Consider the following 24,407-nt stretch of genomic DNA (forward strand, 5'->3'; position numbering starts at 1 on the left):
TATATCAGTGTATCTGTAGCCTGCTGCCTAACTGCAGTTCTCAAAGAGCATATAACACCCAATCAGAAATTGCCAATGATTTCTCTTTTATTGCAGACAAGTTCAACACAATGGGGGAAATGTCCTTGAACCCTCAACTAGAGTGTCTTCATAGGAAATGGTGGCATGGCCACCTGGCAATCAGCTGAGTGCCTGCACCATTGTTTTGGTGCCACCCTCATACCCCAAATGCTTAGTGGCAGAAGTGATGCAGCAGCAGAGGCTGGCCCAGTCACTTCCCTAAGTCTGGGGTGTGACACGTCATCAGACTGAAGCCCCAACTCCCAAGACTGTCTCATGAGGCCTTTCCTGAGGTGCTACTGGCCGGCCTCCCCATCATGTCCTCTTGCTGTCCCCACCCCCCACAACCCACTGCATCAGATGCAGCTCTGTGTGTTCACAGCAGGAGGGGCCCTGCACTGTCCTCTGTACACTCTCACCTGGCCAATGCTTACCTCTCTTTCAATTCTAACCTCCCACTTCACTTTCTCCCAGAAAACCTTTTTAACTACCTTGATTCCCTTCCCTCCAGCAGGGTAGGAACCTTCCCTCTGTGCTCCATCGAAGCACTTAACTCACAGGTGTGTTTGTTTATATGCATGTCTTTCTCCCTTATTAAACTGGGATCTCCTGAAGGCAAAGTTTATGCCCTATCCATCTCTATTTCTAGCTTTGGCACTTGTTCAAAAGGATTCAGTAAATGTTAACTGATTAATTAAATGGATGAATTAATGGATGGATGAATGAATGAATCCTTTTAAACTGCTTCTAAAAAGTAAAGATCCCCCCGGGCACAGTGGCTCATGCCTGTAATCCCAGCACTTGGGGAGGCTGAGGCAGGTGGATCACCTGAGGTCGGGAGTTCGAGACCAGCCTGACCAACATGAAGAAACCCTATTTCTACTAAAAATATAAAATCAGCTAGGCGTGGTGGTGCATGCCTGTAATCCCAGCTACTCAGGAGGCTGAGGCAGGAGAATCGCTTGAACCCAGGAGGCAGAGGTTGCAGTGAACCGAGATCGTGCCATTGTACTCCAGCCTGGGCAACAAGAGTGAAACTCAGTCTAAACAAACAAACAAACAAAAAGTAAATATCCTAGCCTCTCCACTCGCATCTTCTCACAACTCTCTACATTTTGGGAGGTGGAGCTATTTCACTTTATATATTTTAGATCCAAGATCATTGAAGTGAGGAGTATTGCTCAGAAATAATCCTTTGTGTTGATCTGAGCTAAATACTCTAATCCCATTCCCTAACTGGCCTGGCCATCTTCCTTTGAAGGCTTTTAAATCTGCTAAGAACCTGGCTTCAGCTGCCTGGGCAAAGTGGAAAGGCAGAAGGCCTGGATCCTGCTCAGTCTGGTGGCAAAGCCTGGCTTCTAGGTTTCAGCACTGAAAGGAGGGAAGGGTTTTGGAAAGTCAACCTGGTATCTGTTTGCAGTTTGCAAAATTGTCGTTAAAATGGAGAGAAAAATGTCATAGGGAAAAGAATCTTGTAGGAGATTAAAGTGGAAAACATGGAGAGAGAGTGAAAGTCAAGGAGCTCGTTTGAGGTTTATAGGAGAGGCATTCTCCTGGGTGATGTCTTTAAGAGTTGTCAGGAAAAATGGCGCAGGCCCACAGCCATTGGTTGAGGGGCCAGGAACCCCTTTGCTAGCCTTCCCTGACACCAAACCCACCTTTCACTTGTTATAATACTCGTACTAATCCAACAAATACTTTACGGTGCATTCGGCATCGTGTAAGCCTTATGGGCCATATAGAAAATGTAAGATACACAGTTGCATACCCAAATGGTTTACAGTCTCACAGAGGAAACAGGGTTGATTCATGTGCAAACAGAGCATGAAAACAACAGAATATAATACCAGACGGCACAGCTTAGGAAGTACTCTAGACTCTAGACTTTGCTGCATATTAGAATCGTTTGGGGAAACTTTTAAAAATCTTGAGCCCAGGCCATACCCATATCAATGAAACCAGCATCTGTAGAAGTGGGACCCAGATATCAGTATGCTTTGGTTTCCCGAGTGATTTCAATGAATAAGTTTGAGAAACTATGCTAAAGAAAGAGCATTAGCTTTGACTGAAAAAATCACGGCTGTCTACTCATGAGCTCTGTAACCTTGGGTTAGCCAAGGAACACCTCTGGACCTGGCTATTCCAGAAATTTTTAAAGCCCTATGAAGACAATTTATATTCCCAATGCTCAGCATAATGTTTGACACAAATAAGGTATCCCATAAAGATGCATTTATTTGAATAATATATAGAAAGTTATTTAAGAAGCCTGCAAATGTAGTTATTAATAACGGCACTATTTGCAAAAACACAATGTCAGTAATCATGGCCATGGTGATCCAAGCAAGTTCCAAGGTATACAGTAAAGACAGTCTTCATGTTTAACATGGTGGCTGTACATAATGGTGCTCCATACATGTTTGTTAAATTAATAAGCACCTTGAGTGGATTGGAAGAATCAAGAACAAAGCTTTTTAACTCACCTTGGGAAATTGCCTACTCTATTGCTATGGTCTCCGTCCATCTGTCCATGCACCACTGAGATGCCAAGCCAATAAACCCTATGGCAGAGGTTCAGAAAACTGCAAAGGAAGTGAGAGGGAGACAGACGGATAAATAAAAAGAGGAGGGAGAAGAGGAGGAGGGAGTACGGAAGGAGGAGGTAAGAAGTAGTCTTAGAAGGGAAGGAAGAGGAGGGTTTTGATGATGACTGGGAAGAGATGTGGGAGTGGTTGGGGGCGTGGAGAGTGACTGAAGAGATAGTGAAACACTGGATGGGCCCAATAGTTCAGGGAAGTGAGATGATAATACACATTTTGTCTTATGGTAATTCAGAAATCCCAGGAGATGGGGGCAGAGGAGAGAGGGGGTTGGACTAGTAAAAGGGGGCTGATTAACCATAAGAATTCAGAGAACAGGAATATATAGCCCACCAAAAGCATGTCAGGTTTTACTTTTCTGACACTTTGAAAGTCTGAAGGTTGTTAAATTGCCTCCCATTCCTGAAAAAGCCCAGGCAAGCAGCTCCCTCTGGGACTCGCATTAACCCTAGTGCTCCATTGCCAGAAACATGAGCTCATTCCACTCATGTGTCTTCAGTCCTAGCAAGCACGATCAAACTTTATGAGGCTTGTTACAAGCAAATTACATGGGAAACTGCAAAGGATCGGAGGGAGGGAGATGGCAGTGGGGGGCCGCGTACACTGCCGGGAAAGGGAAAGGGGAGTGGGGTAGGGATGCTGGGCACAACCCAGACTTGGAATGCATGAGAGCCCATCACTGAGCAGCTGGCAGCTCCTGCCTCCGGGGCCCAATTTTCCAAGTGATGACTTGAGTGTTCACACCTGCACTGGCTGCCACCGAATCCCTCCCTCCACAGAGTTAATGGGGCAGACAGAACCCAGGAACGCTTTTGGCCACGGCAACAATTTCTCTCCTTGGCCCCACCTTCTCTACTGGCAGAGAAGATTCCTCTCCAGCTCTGGTGTGGGCATCACCTTCCAGGCCTCCCTGCTTCTGAGGTGTGCAGATGCCTCAGGCAAGGCAGCCTCAGAGAGGACTGCTCTGAGACACAAAAGAATCCCAGCACTTTTTTTTTTTTTACCTTAGGTGGGTAGCTAACCTCCTTCCCCATTACCTTCCTCCTCCCCTTCCCAATGAATAGATCCCAAAACTATTTAAGATTTAGCCTTTTTTTCCTATGAAACTCAAGCTTGGGTAATTCTCATTATTATTATTACTTTGGTTTCCCCAGTGCTTTCTGCTGGAAACAAACTGGAGACAGAATAACTGGTAATATTCCAGGATCTGGGATTGCTGTGGCTTGGGGTAGCTCCTACAAAGAGAAGCAAAAAATGCATACAGATCATTTTCCTTGAACACTTACTTTCCCATAACAATTGCTGCTGGGAGAGCTCATAAACAGGATTCCCCGCTCTTCGCTTACTACACGCTTGTGTATGCACATGTGCGCGCGCGTGCGCGCGCGCGCGCGCGCGCACACACACACACACACACACACACACACACACACACACACACACACACAGGTGAATCTTGCTGAAACAGAACCAAATTAGAGTGCCCAGATAGGTCTCATGCTTTTGGAACAATTTAGGAGATAGATGCAGGCTGAGTTCTACCTGAGCAGAGGCTTGGACAGATGCCTTCCACCAATCGGAATGCAGGAAACCAAAGAAGCAAAGGAAAGATGCTGTGTGAATGTTATTATATAAATTTTCTCTCCCAGCATAGCTCGGGGTGGTTAGATGCTGTTTCCATCCAATGGGAGCTCTGTAAGCTCTCCTACTAATGCTGGAAAAACATTCACTTAACAGGCTTGTCCAAACAATTCCCTTCTAAATTCAGACATGATGAACTGCAGGGGGAAAGCAGAGCCCCAGGGCTGTCTGCCTCAATACCATCACTCCTGACAGGGCACAGAGCCACACGGTTCACCTCAAGAGTCCATTAAAAAGCCTGATGGAGAAACTGTGTTTATGGTCAGGTTACGGAACAGGCAGCAGCAAGCAATTAATGCCTTCCCAGTTTCCCTGTCCTTCAATTTTCCATCCCTCCCAACACCCACACAGGACACACACACAAATCCAACTCTATTCCTTGCCTTCTCTTAAATGCTCTTCCACAAGCTCCTTCCCTGACACCCACCCACCTCCCTGTTCATGCTCCTGTGTCTTTACAATGGCTCTCTCAGCGTGCAACTTGCAGGAGAAACCAGCCTCACACACCGATCCAACACTCGCACTCCCTCTCAGATCATGACTACACTCACAGCCTCTTTCTCCTTTCCATCCACATTCTTTCTAAACACGTTGATTTTCCATGTCATGTCCCCAGCTTTGAACCTGCTCCCATCTTCCTTCAAAAAGAAAAGAAAAGGAAAACATCTCTGCTTCTGTCCCTTCTCCAGATCCTGGCATCCACCATTGCTCACATCTCCCTCCACTCTCAGTGGCCAAGTCAGCGGCCCCCACCCTTTCTGACACTCAAAGAAAACTTGTTTGTGAGGAATTCTGATAACTACTTTATTGTTCTGTCTCTCTCTCAATATATTCCTGTCCTTCCAACTGAACTAGATTCCCCTGAGTTAAAACCTGACTTTGGATTATGTAACGAGTTCCTTCGGGAATATATGAGGACTCAGGCAGTCACTTAGAAGTAAAGCAAACTGCCAAAATAAAAATATACATATATTTCAAAAAGTGGCTAGTTTACACAGGAATCTAATTAAGGAAAGATCTAGTTGGTGGAAAGCAGTGGGGATAAAGACAGTCCTAGGTTGGGTAATGTTAGTTTCTTGTCCAACAGTCATTTTGCAAGTGCTAATAGGATAAAAAATGCCATTGGGGAAAACACGTATCTGCGAATACCTAGTGTGTGCTTCAGGTGGTATAGGGCTGTGTGGAATGTGGTAATATTCACTGTAGCAATACAAAATATATTTCACAAATGTGATTAATTAGCCAGACTGTCGATACCATATGACATAAAACATTCACTATTATGATAAAGTTTAATAGCATTGCATATCATACGGATTAATACAAATTTAATCATTCAAATATGGCTGTGCTGTGCTAATAGTTTCTTTGTAAAATATGGAAATCGTGTAACACATATTACAAATATTTCCATCTCTAACTTTTTCTGTGATATTTCAAAAAGTGGGATGTCATTCTCATGTGATGGTACAAATAAAAATCTTGTATACATTGAGTTCAACTAGGGTAGGCTGGCTTCCAAAAAGAGCAGCGAGAGATGCATGTGGAGTTATGCAGGTAGTTGAAGGGCAAAACAGAGCTGGAGAGAAAGTGGGAAAGGTCTTTCTCTACCTGCCTTTGCAGCTGTGGCCCTGGATTTATCAGAAAACAGACACAATAACAAATAATTGCTAAGTGCTTCTTGTTGGGGAGGTTTAGACTGCTAACCCAAATTTACAGGCCAGTGTTTAAAACACTATCTAGAGCAGGGGTCAGCAGATAGTAAATCTGCCAGGAAAGGGGCAGACAGTAAATATTTTTGGCTTCGTGGGCCATATGGTCTCTGTTGCAATTGCTCAACTCGGCCAGCAGCAGCAAGAACGCAGCCATGGGCAATCAACAGTGGGCGTGGCTGTGTTCCAATAAAACTTTATTTATGGACGCTGACGTTTGAATTTCACATAATTTTCACATGCCACAACATATTCTTCTTCAGATTTTTTTTCAGCATTTTAAAAGCAAGAACCATTCTTAGCTCATCGACCATAGAAACACAGGCAGTGGGCTGAATTTGACTCATGAGCTGTAGTTGGCTGACCCCTGATTCGGTGTTTTACTGAAGGCATCTACTGACTCTGTGAATTCTTTCTTGACCTGCCTTTTTCACCTTGCCCCCTTCACCTCCTTTCTGTCTTTCCATTCTGCACCTTTCAACTTCTACCTGTCACCACTTCCAATAGATGTCAAGGGCTTACTGATACACCAGATGCGCTCTTTCTGTGGTGAGAGTCCATGTTTTGTGTGTGTGTTGTTTTTGTTGTTTAGAGTGGGAATTTCTGTTACTTCCTCAAGAAAATGCCACTAAGAAAATGCCTTTCTGGACACCCTCATCAAAAAAGCTACTTCTTGCCTCCAGAAGAATTCTTTGTTCCTATTTGGAAACAACAATCACAACCAGCAAAGTGGGAAAAGAGAAAGAGCCTTCACGTAACTGATGTTTTAGCTTGGTGATGTTTCTTTAAATTCTTCTACAATACAATCAGGGAAAACATTTTGAGGAGTTCGTGGAGGGAGAAAGGGTTAGGAATTTGAAGCCTTGAATAGGGTATCACAAAATATAGGGACTAACAACCACCTTTCTTCACATACCAATTCCCCGCCGGGGACCCCCAGAATTTGCTTCAACATCCACTCTGCGCTTGGGAGTGGGAGGTGTCTTCGTCAGTTTTGTGCTGCTACAACAGAATACCTGAGATTAGGTCATGTATAAAGAACAGAACACAGTTTTGAAGTCTGGGAACGCTAAGATCAAGGTGCTGGTACCTGGTGAGGGCCTTCTTGCTGCACCATGCCATGGCAGAAGGGCAAGAGTGCAGAAAGGGAACCCACTCATAGAACCCCTGTGAGCCCTTTTTATAATAGCATTATTCTGTTCATTACCTAAACAGCTTCCATTAGTTCCCACCTCCCAACACTGCCACATTGGGCATTAAGTTTCCAACACATGAATGCTGGGGAACACGTTCAAATCATAGCAGGAGGCAATAGGCAGTCATTCAGAGGCTGGCTGTATCTCCATCTCCATGTTTCTCCCCCAACAAGCACAGAGACAAATTTGGAATGGACCTCTAAGTCTGTTAAATAACATTGCATGGAATATAATTTTGCCTCAGGTCAGCCCTGACTTTTGTAGGCTATCAACATTTATAAAAGCTAAATGATATGCAAAAGGCCACACAAGGTGTTATATTATCCCCAATTTACAGATAGGGACACTGAGGTTCAAAATCAGAAAGTAATATACCCACAATTGGAACGTGAGATCCAGTTGCAGCAGAAAATCAAAATGACTTCTCTGTATTTACCAGTATTTTGTCTCTATTACAACAGTCCTGTGTGAGTATGTGTGATTTTATTTGTCCTTGGTGGGTATTCTTAGGTTTCTATAGCCATAATATTTGCCAAAATGAAACTGCACTGGATAATTTAACATCATACTCTAAGCATCGCCCACATTGACCCCCAGATCCTAGGGGTGGGAGAAATTAGAGTAGATCTAAAACAAGCAAAACTACAGAACTACAAATAAGAGCACATCGTACCTGAAAAATGCAAAGTGTTATTTTCTGCTCTGTGCTCTTCTTCTCCCCATGACCCATGATCCCTACTGAATGATCCCTGCCTGCAAAGAAAGCAGTCAGCAAGGGGAGGGTTATGAGAGCTGGTGAAATTTTGAACAGGTCCATGCATTTTAAATTTATCTGCATAGTATAATATCACTGCAACCCCACACTCTATCTCCAACTAGTTATTTTAAACCACGTCACCAAAACAACAGCAGTACAGCTATAGCAATGGGCAGCCTGAAAGGGCTAGACCAACCACCAAATATCTTTTTTCCTGGCAAGCAGACAAATAAGGCATTCCTCCAGGGGCCTAGAATCCACATCAGTGTTAAATAAATTGGTCAGGTCTGCTAGAACAGTTGGAAAACAATAATACCATGCTACTTTGCATTGTAATAGCAAAAGGGTCAGGATGGATTTGCTAAAAGTTCACATTACATGGGCAAAAGGCAGGAGTCAAGATAGGAAATAAAATTGATATGCAGAAAGGGATTATGATCAGTCAGTGTCTAGTTACTCTGAATCAAAACAACATGGTCATGCAAAGAGTAGCTGGGACTGCTGAGGACTCCATTTAGAGTATGTAATTATATTTCTCCAAAGTATGATTTATATATTAAGCAAAGGTTCTAAATGTTCCATGAATCAAGCTATCAAAAGCCAACTGTTGACCTTGTGTGTTATCCTTTAGAAAGAGCCAGAACACATGCTTGGTCCAGAAGCCCAGTATCTAGGACACTGGAAAAGAGGGATGGAAATACTCATCATACTCACCAAGACAGACTTTGCAAGGTAACCTCAACAAAATTGTGCCTAATCAACTCTTTAAAGAAATAGCGCTAACATTTAAGTCCCAAAGGAAAATACTTCCTAAACTCCTCATGGTAACTATTTCAATTGATCCCAACTCTTCAGAGCCAGTAATAAAATGTTGCAGAGTCATCCAGCACCCCGACCCCAGGAGGAATGTATTATTAATTACTACAGATGTGCCCACTTTCCTAAATTCATGTATTATTTCACTTAGCAAACATTTATTTTAACATCCACGCTGTGCTCTATAGTAGAGACTGGGAAACAAAAATAACAACAAAAACAGACATGATTACTGACAGATATAAAAGTAAATAATTATAGCGCAATTAGATAACATCTATGAAAAAAGATGTATAGCAGAAATAGTTACTATTTGTGGCAAGCAGACTAAGTGATTTGGGGCCAGATTATTTACATTATTTACATACAATAAAAAAGAAGTGAGAGCCAGGAACAAGTATGTTAATATTCCTGAGAAGCTGAGGGAAGACTCTTCAGAGGAGATGACATTTAACTTTTCCAGAAAGGCGTGCAGGACTGGGAGGATCTCATGCAGAGGGGATCGCATATCCAAAGGCATGGAGACATGAAAAAATATGGGGCATACAAGCAAATACTAGTAAATAAAAGGCTTCTTGAGGAACTCAGTAAAGTGAGAAGCCAGATCAATAGCACCTCTCACTAAGGAGATGACAAGTGATTCTATAGCCTTCTGCCCTGATTGCTCTTCTCCAGCGGGAGGTGTTGATGGCCCAGCCCACCTCCTGCAGATCTGTATGTAACCTCCCCACACCTCCCTTCCTTCTGTGCGTGTTCTGCATTCTTCCCACACTGATGATCCATCCGAGAGAAGTGACAGCCTGCACTCCAGTTTTCCAGCCAGTGACCAAACCCAAGCCAAGCAGCGCTGCCACAGATCGGTCTCCACTTAGACCCTGGACCACAGCCAGCCAGGAGTAAACACCCTCCAAGGTCCAAAGGTCCAAGCATATTTCACTGCTGCTATGTCTACCTTACTCCCAGATACTTAAGATTTCTGCTGACTAGAAACACAGCATTTTGCGATATGGTCTGTCAGAGTGTAAATAACACTGGGTTAGAAGAAAGAAGACCTAGGGATCTCTGAGGATCTACTTTTAGTCAGCCATGGTACTTCTTCCATGTTTCTTAATCTCTCTGGACCTCAGTTTCCATGTCATTAGCATTAGAGTAGGTGACTTCTGAGGTCCTTTCCAGCTGTTTCTCTGAATTATTGCTACTCAGGGGATACGGTGGGTAGAAGCTGCTACCATAACTACAATTCAGCCAAACTGTGTGTCACAGAAGATTATTCCAGAATGTGAGCTGGCAAACTACAGTCCATGGGCTGTATCTGGCCTGCAGGCCATTTCTATATAGCCGGCAAGCTGGGAATGGTTTCTACATTTTTAAAAGGATTATAAATAAAACAATAATATGTGACAGAGACTATATGTGGCTCACAAAGTCAAGCATGTTTACTATCTGGCCCTTTACAGAAAAAATTTGCTAACCCCAGTTCTAGAACACTCAGAAACTGGTCAGATTGGACGCCTTAGCTATTTGGTACTCTGCAGCAAAACACTATTTACTAACTCTGCATAGGCAGATTAAAGAAGTTTTACACATTCTTCTCATTGAGGGGTGAGCCTGTGTCCCTTCCTCTTGGTTCTGGGTAGGCCATGGAACTGCTTTGTCCTATGGAATATTGGAAAGTGGTATTCATGCAGTTTTGAGACCCGGGCCATGAGAAATGGGCAGTTTCTCCACCCTGCTTCCTGGAATACTGTCTCTGGGAGCCTTAAGTTGCATCCCCAATATGGAGACAGACATGTAATGTGAAGCTTTCTTGGACCCTTCCAGACCAGCTCGTCTGCCAGCTGAATACCTCGAGGGATCTCAATCAGCACCACATGGAACAGAAGAATTGTCCAGTTATGTTCAGCCCAAATTTCTGACCACAGAATCTTGAGATATAACAAAATGGATGTTGCTTTGAGCCTTTCAGTTTTGGGGTAGTTTGTTACACAGCAGTAGACAGATAACTGGGCAGGATCAGAGTGTGAGGTGCATGTGAAATAGACACCAGGCACTCCTCTGTCTGTTGTGGGCGGAGCCCTAGATCTGAATTTTACTAAGTGCCTCTACATAATTCATAGTTTCAAACAAGATTGGGAATGCATCTTCATCCTGGCTTGGTTCTTGTAGCATGATTTTCCAGAACGTGCATGGGATTGTGGAAAGAGCACCCAAACTCTTCCATGGTACCTCCTGGGAAATCTAGGCACAGTTAAGATCTGCTCACAGCCTACTCCCTAGTGCTATTCACCCCCGAAATATGAAGCTGCTTCTTCAAAAAGAACACTCCTAAAGACACTGTAGGGCCCAAACTGATTGTGAGATATTTGAAGGCCAGGGTTTGGTGGTATTCGTCATCATATCCCTAGCACCTAGCCAGTCACAAAGTAGTTGCTCACTACATGTTTATGATTGAAAGTAAATAATGATAATTGCCATAAATTTAACAATCCTTTACTTCACACTAGCATAGTACTAAATGTTTTGTATGGATTTTCTCATTTGCTCTTCACAATAATCCCAACAGGTAGATGCCATCAGTCTTATGTTAGAAATAGCAAAACTGAAGTTCAGTGGATGAATCTGCACAAGGTAGCTGGTAGAGCAGCTATTCTGTTTGACTTGAGTGCTTTTAACCACTCCACAGTACTCCCTCTCACAGGTGAGGTATCCATAGTCCCTGCCTTTGAGGGGCTCCAAATCTGGGGGAGCCAGAACATAACTGCACACCTGGAAACATTTTGCAGAGCAGATTATGTAAGTGGTTCAGCTCTGTCAGCAGAGTTCTGTAGGGATCTTTGAGAGCTATATTAGTTTACTATTGCTGCATAGCAAGTAACTACAGACTCAATGGCTTAAAAGAAATCCATTTATTAGCTTACAGTTTTGTAAGTCCAAAGTCCAAGCACAGTCCAGGTGTGGTGGCGCACACCTGTAATCCCAGCACTTTGGGAGGCCGAGGCTGGCAGATTACGAGGTCAGGAGTTTGAGACTGGCCTGACCAACATGGTGAAACCTCATCTCTACTAAAAATACAAAAATTAGCCAGGCGTGGTGGCACACACCTGCAGCCCAGCTACTCAAGAGGCTGAGGCAGGAAAATCGCTTGAACCTGGGAGGTGGAGGTTGCAGTGAGCCGAGATCATGCTACTGCACTTCAGCCTAGGTGACAGAGCAAGACTCCATCTCAAAAAAATAAAATAAAATAAAATAAAAAGTCCAAGCACAGCAGGACTGGGTTCTTTGCTGAGGGTCACCCCAGGCTAAAATCAAGGTATTGGTCAGGCTGCTTCCTCATCTGGAGCTCAAGGTCTTCTTCCTAGCTCGTGTGATTGTAGCAGAATTCAGTTCTTTGTGGTTGGAGAGCCAAGGTCTCTGTTTCCTTGTCAGCTACAGATGGGGGCTGCTATCAACCCCTAGAAGTCACCCATATCTCTCATCCACTGGGTCTTCCATCTCCAAAGCCAGCAATGGAAAACGTCCCTGGGGTCAAATCCCTCTCACACTTCTGGAAGAACCCAGTCTCATTTAAGGGCTCACCTGATTAGGTCAGGCGCAGCCAGGATATTCTCCTTAAAGTCAACTGATTTGGCAGGTTGATTACATTTGCAAAATTCCTTCATGGCAGCACCTAGATTATTATTTGCCTGGATAATTGGGAGAAGGTGTGTGTGCCCCAGGAGGTGGGAATCTTGCAGACCATCTTAGAATTCTGCCTACCATGAAAGCACAGAGCAAGGACTGACTGACAAATAGAAGCTGCTTCACAGGTTTGTTCTCTTGCAGAGACTTTATCTGTTTCTCTATTCAGAGGCCCCAGTGGAGAAGGATTCGTTCTGGAACCTTAAGGCAGATGATTATACAATACGTCTTAATCTGAGAGTGGGGTTTGGAGAGGAGGGGTGCAAGGCCCATAAAACAATGCCTTTGCATGTTAATGTGCTGTACAAAGGTAGAGAGGCTGCAAATTGTGGTACCCCATGCTGGTTCCCCATCTTTCTCCTCTTAATAAGGTCTCTGTGGAGAGGATTTGCCCCAGAGGGTGTGAGCTGGGCAGGATCTGGGTTTGTCTTTCTCCACAGCCCTATGTTCTCAGCAGAATCTGCTACTTTTGCAGTTGGAGTTGATTACTGAATAATGAATTATCATTCTTTTTTCATTTTCTAGCCCTTTTCAGAAGTGTGCTGCTATTTTTCTACTTATTGAGTCTCAAAATGGAAAGAAAAAAAGATTTTTCTGTTGGCGGGGGGAAAACACAATTTAACAAACCCATTTTGGTCCTGCAGGTGATAGTAATAATTGCTTTAATTAATTCAGTTTCTGATTTGGAGTAATTTCATTTCTTCCTTGACTGGTCAATAACATGTCTAATGAAGTGAGCTTCATTGGATAATACCAGGCAGGGCCACTTGGTCAGATCAAAGAAGTTCTTGCCCTCCTGGAGGGCTGCTTCCTCCCTGCTGGGCAGGAGGGAGGACATGAAGCGGGATCGGGAAATGGGTGTTCCATTCAAGGAGAACAGAGCCACACCTGTGTCAGAGAACAGAGGCTTGCTCCAAAGCCCTCATGGGGTCGCGCTGGAGAGCTGCCCCGCACATCACAAGTCATGGAAGTTCTATAATGTGAGATTTGTTTTCCTGGGAAGGAGGCTGCATCCAGGCTGCCTCTCACATCCACTGAGAAAGATGAGGTCAGTGCATCAAGGGCAGGTGGCCACAGATGAGAAAGGACAATGTGGCTGTGTTAGTCAGCTGTATTAGGCTCACTAACAAAGTAGGGAAATAACAGAAATTTATCTTCTCACCATTCTGAAGGCTGGAAGTCCAAGATCAAGGTGCCAGAAGGGTTGGTGTCTGGTAAGGTCTCTCCTTGGCTTGCAGAGGACTGCCTTCTTCCTGCATCCTCACAGGTCGGCCCTCAGTCTGTGTGCTTTTTATATCTTAATCTCCTCTTTTTATAAGGACCCCAGCCATATTGGGCTGGGGCTCATCGATACGACCTCATTTTACCTTAATCACCTCTTTATAGACCCTGTCTCCAAACACAGTAACATTCTGTGGTAGAGGGTTAGGACTTCAGTGTGTGACTTTTGTTTTGTTTTGAGGCAGGCAGGGGAAACACAACTCAGCCCCAGCAGTTACCCCACAGACACTGGAATGAGGAAACCTAGAGTTCTTGGATGGCAATGCAAGCAGAAACAGCCCGGAGGTGGCTTTGTTAAAACTGACCTGTGACCCAGCACCAGGCCTTAAGTTACCACATTACAAAGTGTTGGGATGGGGGGGTGGAACGGCGGCAGCTGCGGACTGTGGCAGCCTAAGCGACCCTCTTCACGGGCTAATGACAAGTAAAAAAGGAGAGTGGAGCCTCTGCTGCTGGGATTTTAGTGTGTTCGTGAAAGGGTGTGTCTGTGCGTGTGTGAACAAGTGAGCATGTGTGTAGGAGAGTGTGTAAGGAAGGGTGAGTGTGTTGTGTGTGTATAAGGGTGTGTGTGAAAGTCAATGTGTACATGAGTGGCGTGTGGGTGTGTGAATGTGGGTGTTGTGTGAATGAGCATGAGTGTTGTGCGAGTGTGTGCTATGTGAGTGAATGAGTGTGTTTGTGTGAATGTGTATGTGCTGTGAGTGAATAAGTGTGTGCATTGTGTGTGCTATGTGAGTGTGAATGTTGTGTGTGAATGTGAGTTGTGTGTGTGCTATGTGAGTGTGTTGTGTAAGTGAATATGAGTATGAGTGTTGTGTGTGTGTTGAGTAAATGAGTGTGTGTATTGAGTGTTGTGTGAGTGAATTAGTGTGTGTATTATCTGAGTGTTGCATGACTGAATGAGTGTGTGTGCTGTGTGAATGAGCGTGAGTGTAGTGTGAATGAGTGTGTGTGCATTGGGTGTGAGTGGTGTGTGAGTAAATGAGCATGTGTATTGAGTGTTGTGTGAGTGAATGAGTGTGTGTGCTGTGTGAATGAGTATGTGTGTGAGTGTTGTGTGAGTGAATGAGTGTGTGTGCTGTGTGAATGAGTGTCTGAGTGTTGCGTGAGTGAATGAGTGTGTGTGCTGTGTGAATGAGTATGTGAGTGTTGCGTGAGTGTGCTGTGTGAATGAGTATGTGTCTGAGTGTTGCGTAAATGAGTGTGTGCTGTGTGAATGAGTGTGTAGTGTGAGTGAATGTGTGCTGTGTGAATGAGTGTGTGCTGTGTGAATGAGTATGTGTGTGAGTGTAGTGTGAGTGAATGTGTGCTTTGTGAATGACTGTGAGTGTTGCATGAGTGTGTGCTGTGTGAATGAGTGTGTGTGTGAGTGTAGTGTGAGTGAATGAGTGTGTGCTGTGTGAATGAGTATGTGTGTGAGTGTAGTGTGAATGAGTGTGTGCTGTGTGAATGAGTATGTGTGTGAGTGTAGTGTGAGTGAATGAGTGTGTGCTGTGTGAATGAGTATGTGTGTGAGTGTAGTGTGAGTGAATGAGTGTGTGCTGTGTGAATGAGTGTGTGAGTGTAGTGTGAATGAGTGTGTGCTGTGAATGAGTATGTGTGTGTAGTGTGAGTGAATGAGTGTGTGCTGTGTGAATGAGTATGTGTGTGAGTGTAGTGTGAGTGAATGTGTGCTTTGTGAATGACTGTGAGTGTTGCATGAGTGTGTGCTGTGTGAATGAGTGTGTGTGTTGCATGAGTGTGTGCTGTGTGAATGAGTATGTGTGTGAGTGTAGTGTGAGTGAATGAGTGTGTGTGCATTGGGTGTGAGTGTTGTGTGTGAGTGTGTGTGTGTGGCGCTAGCAGGAATCATAACAGTGGCTAGGTTGCCTGAATCACCTTTGCACCTTTACCACAGGTTACTGGGGAAGGCAGGAGGCAGGGCGAGGCATCTGCAATGAGGAGGACCCAGGTGTTCATGTGAGAGACGAACGCAGAAAAAAAAAATCCTTCAGTCCCATCGAGGGAAAGAAATGCACAGATCTAGATGCTAATATTCAGGTAGAAGCTACAAGAATTTGATATTGCAGGCAGTTTGCAAAATCATTTCTTTATTTTAGATGAACATTTGCTCAGACTCTATTGCTCACAGACCATAGGTTCTTCTGAGTCCCTCTCACTGGAGGGTCAATACCAGATTTTTCAGACATTAATGAGTACTATCTAGATCTCTTGCTTCTCTCAAATTTATTCATCTCAAGTGTATCCCTCCATTCCCTTGTCCTGAAATTTTAGAAAATTCCCCAGGAGAAGGAACAGCTCATTTACTCAACACACATTTCTTCACATCCCTCCTCTAGGTGGGCTTGGGTTTTCTCCTTGGCACTCATCACTGGGTCACATAGTATGTTTTTGCTATTTATCGTATTTACTCTCTGGCTCCCCCACCAGCATGTATGCTCCATGAGGGCAGATAATTGTCCCCCATGGTGTTTTGCTGCTACATCTCTAGGGCCTTAAATACTCCCTGATACAGAATAGATGATTTAGAAATATTTGTTCAGTGAATGAGTATATTTAATGAAAATCTAATATGCTCTAGACATTCTGCTAAGGGCTAGAGAGAAGAAAATAAATGAGATCTGGACCCTTTCTTCAATTGCCTGGTTGGTGGTAGGATCAGCCCTGCATGCAAATAGTAAGAGTACAGGTGATAAAGGGCCAGCAGAGATCTACGAGGTCTTTAGAGAGTGACTGGGAAGGGGAGGAGTGTGCTTTGCATTGAGCGAAGTAGAGAGCAACCTAGGGAAGACATCACAGTAAGCTGGTACTGTTGGGACAAGTTGAGCTTTCCTGGCACAAACAGAGCTTGCAGGTGCAGGGGTGAAGTAAGGGGCAGACTGGGAAAGGGCACAGGGGTGTGAAGGCGCTGATGTGGAAACAGTATAGCATCAGCAAGGAGCGGCACAATCTAGTGTGCAGGACGCTTTGTGTATAGATCAAAGGGGAGAAGAAATGACACCAGAATATCGAGGCTGCATACCAGCTAGGGATTGGGAATTTTGTTTCATAGGAGCCTTGGAAGATTTGTTTTTAATATTTCAAGCCTATTAGTAACATGATCAAATTCGCAATTGTGGTAGAATAAAGGACGGACGGGACAGGAAGAGACCAGCGGCTGAAATGAGTTAGGAAAGCCCTGCAATAGACCTGGAAAGGCAGGGGAGGGAGAGAAGTGGGCATGGAGTCAACACTGAGAAAGCAGAAATGACTGATCCCGTGACTAAGAAAGGCAAAGGAGAGAAGAAGCCAGTGGGGGTCAGGAGGAATCTGCACCTCCAGCTGGAGCAACTGGGTTAACAGTGGCACCATCCATTCATATGCAGAATAGAGAAAAATGGGAGGTGTGATAGGACGTAATTTGAAATGCGCACACACTGTTGAGGGAACCACGTGGGTCTTTAAGAAGTATTTCCTGTCCATGTAGTCTGCAGAAGCCTTGGGATTGTCATCATCTCCCAACTGAACCAGCAAGAACGTCATTTTCCGCCTCAATCATCCTTTCATGCCTCTCAATCCACCTTCCTCTTTATGTACCAAACTGTTCCTTCTGCTCTGCATTTTTGAGCTGTGCTTGTTTCCCTGCTGATCATGTGTACCCTTACTATAAAGCTAGCATTATCTCCACATTTTGTTGCCTCAAGACTGAACACAATCATAGCCAAGGTACCAAGGAGACACCACTAGCTCTTTGTTGACTTGAACTGCACAGAGCTAAAGATTCAAAGGAGAAAAAGCGTTTCTGTAGTTTTTATATATATTTAAAACTTTCTTAGCTTAATAGCTGTTGGGAAGTTTAGAAACACACACACACATACACACATACACACAAACAGAAATAAAAAGCAGGGCTTCTTCTACTTGGGAGAGACCTTGTCCCTCTCTTTTGTTTGCATATTTAGCTGATTGTCATTATTAGAACCCCACCTTCCAGACAAGCTGGTAGCAGCACCTAGAGGTTTAAAATTTATTGGGAAGGTGGGGAGACGAGATGGCATTACTCTTCTGTGTCAGGGACTCTGAGTAAGCACAAGTAACAATGAGACCTTGAGATCAGGGGACTGGGTGTGGCAGCTTCTGTGAAGGGTGGGCAGGCAAGCTCAGTCCTAGGAACACCTGGGCACATGACTCTTTCCTAAGTCATAGGAGGCTCTCACTGAGAGAGAGACTGTCTTCTCAGATGGTCAATTACTGTAGGATTACAATTGTAAGAATTAGCTTAGACCCCTTATGAGAGGGACCAGATTGAAGACAATATGCTGCTTAGTTTCCCTAGTTCTCTTCCGTTGCAAACAAGGCTCTAAAAATGCTCTGCAGAAGTAAGTCATGAATCATGCAGGAGAGAACAGGAAAGTCTAGGATGAAGGAGACACTGCTACCAAAAAATAAAAACAAACCACAGGATGGGGACTCAATGGCAAGAACTGAAGGGTAAAAGGTCCTATAGCAGGAGTCCCATGGATATGTACAGAGACATGAAGGAAAGAAGTCTGAGGACTGAGAAAAATTGGGGAAAGGAGCAATAAGAGTTGCCAGAACACTGTCTTATGAATTGTGAAGTGGTCCTAAGACAGGTAGACTCACATACCTGAGTGGACACAGGGAGAGTTATTTGCAGACAGAGATTAAGCTAGTCTCCAGTACCACCCCCACCTTCCCTTCTGGCCCTGAGGTCATTGGCATCCCAGAGATGAGCAGTGGTCTTAGTTTTCTGACTTGGGCTCACAAAGGCAAAACTCCAGAGGCCTCATGCAGGTTATGAAAGTGAGTGAACCCAACTAGGTATAGGAAAAAATCATCCACCTGGATCTCACTATTGATAGAAACCTGGATATGGACAAATATGTCTTGACCATCAGGGAATTTGCAGTGTGAGGGGATGATAAAAGGGACTTGCAGTCAACCACAATGTCAGAAGACAATGGAGTGTGGCGGGCAAGGTGGCAAACAAGCCTCGTGCCAGACCAACAGCACGGTCACCCTCCAACACACCATCAGCATCAGACACTGTGTGTCCAGTGCTTGTTACATCTGATTTTAGAGAGAAGTTATACTAATTTTTAATATGATGGCTGCCAACTTAAAAATATTCAGATTTTTAAATGATACAATTGATATACATAGGCATGTTGCATTCAGCCTGCAAGCAGTCAATTTAAAATCCCTGCTCTGGTCCAATCTTCTCATTTTGTATACGGGGAAACAGGCCCGTAGAGATGTCTTGCCCTCTGTTACACTATGAATTGGGGCAAAGACCACACCCAGAGCCTAGATCTCCCCAAACCCAGGCCTCCTGCATCTCCTATTGTTCCAGGTTGTTTCTTTCAGAATCTGTTTTGGCTTCGTATGCTGCCCCCTGGTTGTCAATAACATCACTGCATTATCCCACTCAGCATCCTGTGTACCACACATGTATTCCACCTACCCCCCAAAAATCAACAAAAAACTTAATCCTTCAGGACCTGTAGTGGGTTGAGTTGTTTACATTCCCACAAACATGTTCACATCCTAATCCCAGAACCTGTGAATGCTAGTTTATTTGGAAAAAGAGTCTCCGCCGATGTAATTAAGTTAAAGATGTCGAGATAAGAACATCATTCTGAGTTAAATGAGTGGGTCCTAAGTGAGTGGTGTCCTTATAAGAGGAAGGCAGAGGAAGAGCACACAGAAGAGGAGGAGGTAGGGTGACCCTGGACGCAGAGACTGCAGTGATGTGAGCGTAAGTCAGGCAAGCCAGCAGCCACCAGAAGGTGGAAGAGGAAAATAATGGATTTCCCCTCAGGGCCTCCAGAGGAGGCACAAACCTGCCAACAGGTTGATTTCAGACTTCCGGCCTCCAAAACTGTGCAAGAGCTAACTGTGTTGTTTTAAGCCACCTGGTTTGTTATAATTTGTTACAGAAGCCACAGGAAACTAATACAGAACCCTTTCTTCTGCTAAAGGATAGGAATTTCCTGTGAGAGTAATAACAGTAATAACTACCATTTTGGGGGCATTTCATCTATACCAGGTCCATATGTTTCCTACAGTCCCCATACCATTTTTAAAAATAGATGTTATCTCCTTCCTTACCCCTCTGCCCACCTATTACAGAAACAGGGAAACTGACCCCGAGAAGCCACATAGCTCCTAAGCAGTAGAGTCACGATTTGAACCCCAAGTTTTTTATTCTTACTACGTTACCCATAGGGAACTCCCTCAAGTAAGCTTATATAATATAACAGTGAACTTGCAAAGCTCCAAAGAGTGGCTTTTATGATGGAAGTTTCCATTGTAACAGGTCAGTGTAGACGTTTTTGTGTGACAGTGACTACACTTCTAAGATTTAATATGTTAAGGTAAAATACGCTAATTAATATTAACAGAAAGAGTCATGCTTGGTGCACAGCTCTGTGTCCTGGGCTCGTGGTTGAGGCAGAGCTGTGCTAATGCACATGACTTCCAGTTGCAGACATTGTTGGGCTGTTTCCTAAGGTGAATCAACACGAAGAAAAGCCCTGGCTGCTTGTGCACTGATAACTTCAACTTTTCAGACATCTGGGAACTACCACCACAATGTGTGGAAAAAAATGACTTCACACTAACACAGCAGAGGCAAACCATGGGTTGGCCCAAAATGGAACAGAATTTACAAGGGAAAAGGGAGGTTCCTGGAGTAATATGGTGGGTAGATTCTGATCCAGAAAAATAAGACTTAAGTATGGATTTTAAATGTTAAGCTTGAGTAGTTAGAGAATTAAAGTTAATCTCTTTAAGCCTCAATTTGCAAATCTGTAAAATATAAAAATAGAAATAATATGTACATATTATACGGAACAGTTTCTGGCACATATTTGGTTCTGAGTGAATAGTGCTTATTAAATTATTGATGCTGTTGCTATTAATTGTGCTGAGCTCACCCTCTGCCTTATTATACAAAGTTTTGACTAAAATATTCTGTAAGAATAGATCACAAAAACTATCCCATCACCAGCTTATTTTTTCTTTTTATAGTTATATAAAGAATTGCAATCCCGCACCAGAAATAAGCACCCTTTCAAATTATCCTTTAAAATAACTTGTTGCAAGCTTACATAAATTCACTTCACGTATAATATTTTTTCAATTGACTTAGAGTCTGTGAAATCAGACTTGTTAGAGGAAAAAAAATCTATAAAGGCTGTACTCATTCATCCACCAGATATTTATGGAGGAACATCTCCAGAATCAATGCAAAGTGCATAATTGCCCTAAGAGCTATGGGTAAAATGCCATGGGATTATAAACGGAAAAATACAGAGAAGTCGGTTAATTAAAAAATTAAGTGTAAATTCAGAAGACAGAGAATTACCTTTCAGTAATACATGAGGTTGGGGAGGGAACAAGACAAATGACAGTGAGAAAAGCACAACACAAGGTGAGGTTGTGTGAAGGCGGCTGACTTCTGGTTGGATCCTAAAGGAGAGGTCACATTTCAATGTGCAGAACAAGGGCTTTCTAATCAAAAAAGAGAGAAAACTTCTAGATGCCTAGGGGAAACAGCAAATGAGTCTGCTTCACGGGGTAAAGGGTAAATAAAAGTGGGTATTTGATTTGATATTGAAAAGGTAAGTAGGAGAGGCTTCAAATATAACCTGAGCATTGTGATCCTTCGTTGTTAGATTATGTGTGTCCTTAACAACCTTAGTCAATGAGAGATATGATCAGAAATGGGTATTTTGCAATTTAAGTGTGTAGTCTTTGTTGGTGAGAATGAAGGCAGAGAGGATGGTTAGGAGACCATTTTAATAACCTAGGTGAGAAGAGAATGAATGTTTAGTTGGGTGGATAGGAAGGGAGTGAAAGAAAACAGGGAGTTAGCTGAGAGACCGCCAAATGATTAGATGTGCCAGGCCAAGGGAGGAAAAGTCAAGGATGATTCAAAAGTTTTAAATCTAAATGTCTGAGAAAATCTTCTGATAGTAACCTGAATAAAGAACACAGAACGGTGGCAAACTTTTCTGGAATAAGTGATATGCTTGGTTTGGGATGCATGAAGTTGCCCATCATGGAAATAAAAAAAAAAAAATGAATTTAGAGAAAGTTTGGCCCTGAAGACTGAGAAGGATAAAGCTCTACATAAGATAATAGTAAATAGCCTTGAGTGAGCTTAAGATTACTAAAGAAGAACATAAGGAAAAAGAAAAGAAGGAGACATAGACAGACTCTTGAGGGCAACATCTAATTTCATGTGGGTAGAAGTAAAATATCATGCTGAGAAAGGGCAATCTGGGAGGCAGGAAGAAAATAAAATTATTCCAAGGGCTCTATATTAGTCAAGGTTCCCCAGTGAAACAGAATCAATAGAAAGAAAAGAAAAGGAAAGAAAGAGAGAGAAAGAGAGTGTGGGAGGAAGAGAGAGAAAGATAAAAAAGGAGGAAGGTGGGAAGGAGGGAAGAGAGAAAGGGGGAAAAGGAGGAAGGAAGAGAAGAAGAGATAAGAAAGGAAGAAAGAAGGGAAGAAGAAGGAAAGGGAAGGAGGAAGGGAAGATAAAGGAGGGAAGGAAGGAAGGAAGGAAGGCAGGCAGGCAGGCAGGAAGTTATTAGAGGAAATAATGTACAGGATTATGGAGACTGAGAAGTCTCATAAGGCCATCTGCAAACTGGAGACCCAGGGAAGCCAGTAGGATGGCTCAATCCAAGTCCGAAGGCCTGAGAACCAGAGGAGAAGACAGTGTAACTCTCAGTCTGAAGCTGAAAGCATGAGAACTGGGGGCACTGCTCACATAAATTGCAGAGTCCAAAGGCCATAGAACCTGGAGTTCTGATGTCCAAAGATAGGAGAAGAAGGTTGTCTTAGTTCCAGAAGAGAAAGAGATAATTCATTTCTCCTCTGCCTTTCTGTTCTATCTGGACCCTCAGCTAATTGGATGGTGCCTGCCAGGTTGGGTAAGGGTGGATCTTTCTTACTCAGTTCATTGATTCAAATGCCACCCTCTTCCAGAAACACCCTCACAGACAAACTCAGAAATGATGCTTTAACAGCATTTACGATGTTTTCAGAAACAAGATATTACTTGCCGTTCAATTAATTGTTCCTAGATGGCAACTTCCAGCCTATAGCAAATCTGTATACTTAGTATTGTTGTCTTCATAAAATACATTAACAGAGTAACAGTAATACAGCTGCTGGAAAATGCAATGCCTAGATGAAGTGCTCAGAAGATTTTATGGAGTGAAGCAATCAGATGAAGAGAAGTAGTGCCTTTGCCCTTAAAAAAATTTCAATGGAGTTTTTATATTAATTTCATATTTAAAAATTATTAAAAACAGAACTATGCACAAAATATAATCTCATTTATGAAAATGACAGCCTAAAATCCTATTTCAGAACCAAGTTTCAATATATGGAAGTTGTTCGGGAGCTTCTAAGTCATATTAGGATATTCTTGTTACAATTACTGCAGTTTGTAGAGAAAATTAACTTTCTGAAGTATTTCATAGGTACAAAAATTATAGGCTTTTTAAAAGTGCACATTCAATTTTCTAAAATATATTGTTAAGTTTTCCTAATCCTGCATTGTATATTTAAATATAATATGCATTATGTATATAATGTATATAAATTTAAACTATATACATTTTATTAACATGGTATAATTGTATATTACATATCTGACATATCAATTTCCTTACATATGCATCTTTCTCTCTGGCTATTTAAAACAAAAACATTCAATAGTGTTTTATTAACATATCTCTAAGAAGAAAGAGGCGGCGGCAACTGCCTTCCCTGACAATCAGCTGCTCTCACATTATTTTCAAATTTTCATCATGAAATTGCATTTAGGAAAAGAAGAAGTCATTGGCGTAGGTGGGTGAATATTACAAGAAACTAAGTGAGGAGGCAAAAATAAAGTCAGAACCCAACTATCAATTCAGGAGCAAATATAAGGCCAGCTTCAATTTTGTTTTAATAATCAGGCAGTATCTCAACCTCATGCATTGTTCTGGATATGAAGATGTGGCTTGGAATATCTCCCTTTCCTAATACCACACCAAAGAATCAAGAATATATGTCAGCTTCCCTCAAACCACAGTGGGGTTGGCAAAGGGGCAGCAATCCTGCAGAAGGAAGAGTCAGGTTGGCAGTCAATAATTGTGCCATCTGCACTTGAATGGTCCTCTCTACTGACTTCCATTTTGTAGAACTATTAACGGTCAACAGACTATGTATAAAGTACTTACTGTGCCTTTAAAACTTTTTAAACTACTAAGAACCACTTACACATTTGGGAAGAATTCCATTTGCAGAGACCAAGCTATGACATTAGTTGGGTGAACATGAATTTTAAGGATTACATGTTAATGAGACCAGGTAAAATTTAGTCGTTTGAGCAGCTGACCAGGCTTGTGAATGCTAGGACTCCGTACAAAAGGAAGTTCCTATTTGGGTCATTGATTTGCATAACTGAAGTAATTACCTTGGTGCTCTACTTCACTCTGTCTATAAAACTCACCAGACCAGGGAGGAGTGTCTGTCAATCAGAATGATGACTGGTGAGTGCCTTCCTGTGCCCCAGCAGCATTCCTTGGTTATCTGGCTACCTAAATGGTGGTAAGGGTGTGCCCGGTATGTTTGATTATTGAAGAATTTTCTCTTAGGTTCA

General features: G+C 43.0%; 1 long non-coding RNA gene across 1 annotated transcript in view; it reads right to left on the reverse strand.

Annotated features, from left to right (window-relative positions):
- LOC139357702 (uncharacterized) overlaps positions 1-4,288 on the reverse strand; it is a 66,396-nt gene extending 62,108 nt beyond the window's left edge. The window contains exons 1-2 of the long non-coding RNA XR_011611304.1: positions 4,203-4,288; positions 2,544-2,642 (exon numbers count right to left, since the gene is read on the reverse strand). This is a non-coding gene — a long non-coding RNA (uncharacterized lncRNA). The remainder of the gene's footprint in view (positions 1-2,543; positions 2,643-4,202) is intronic.
- Positions 4,289-24,407: the final 20,119 nt, after the last annotated feature.

The sequence above is a fragment of the Macaca nemestrina genome, chromosome 1 (assembly GCF_043159975.1).
Source record: "Macaca nemestrina isolate mMacNem1 chromosome 1, mMacNem.hap1, whole genome shotgun sequence".
Classification (NCBI taxonomy): Eukaryota; Metazoa; Chordata; class Mammalia; order Primates; family Cercopithecidae; genus Macaca; species Macaca nemestrina.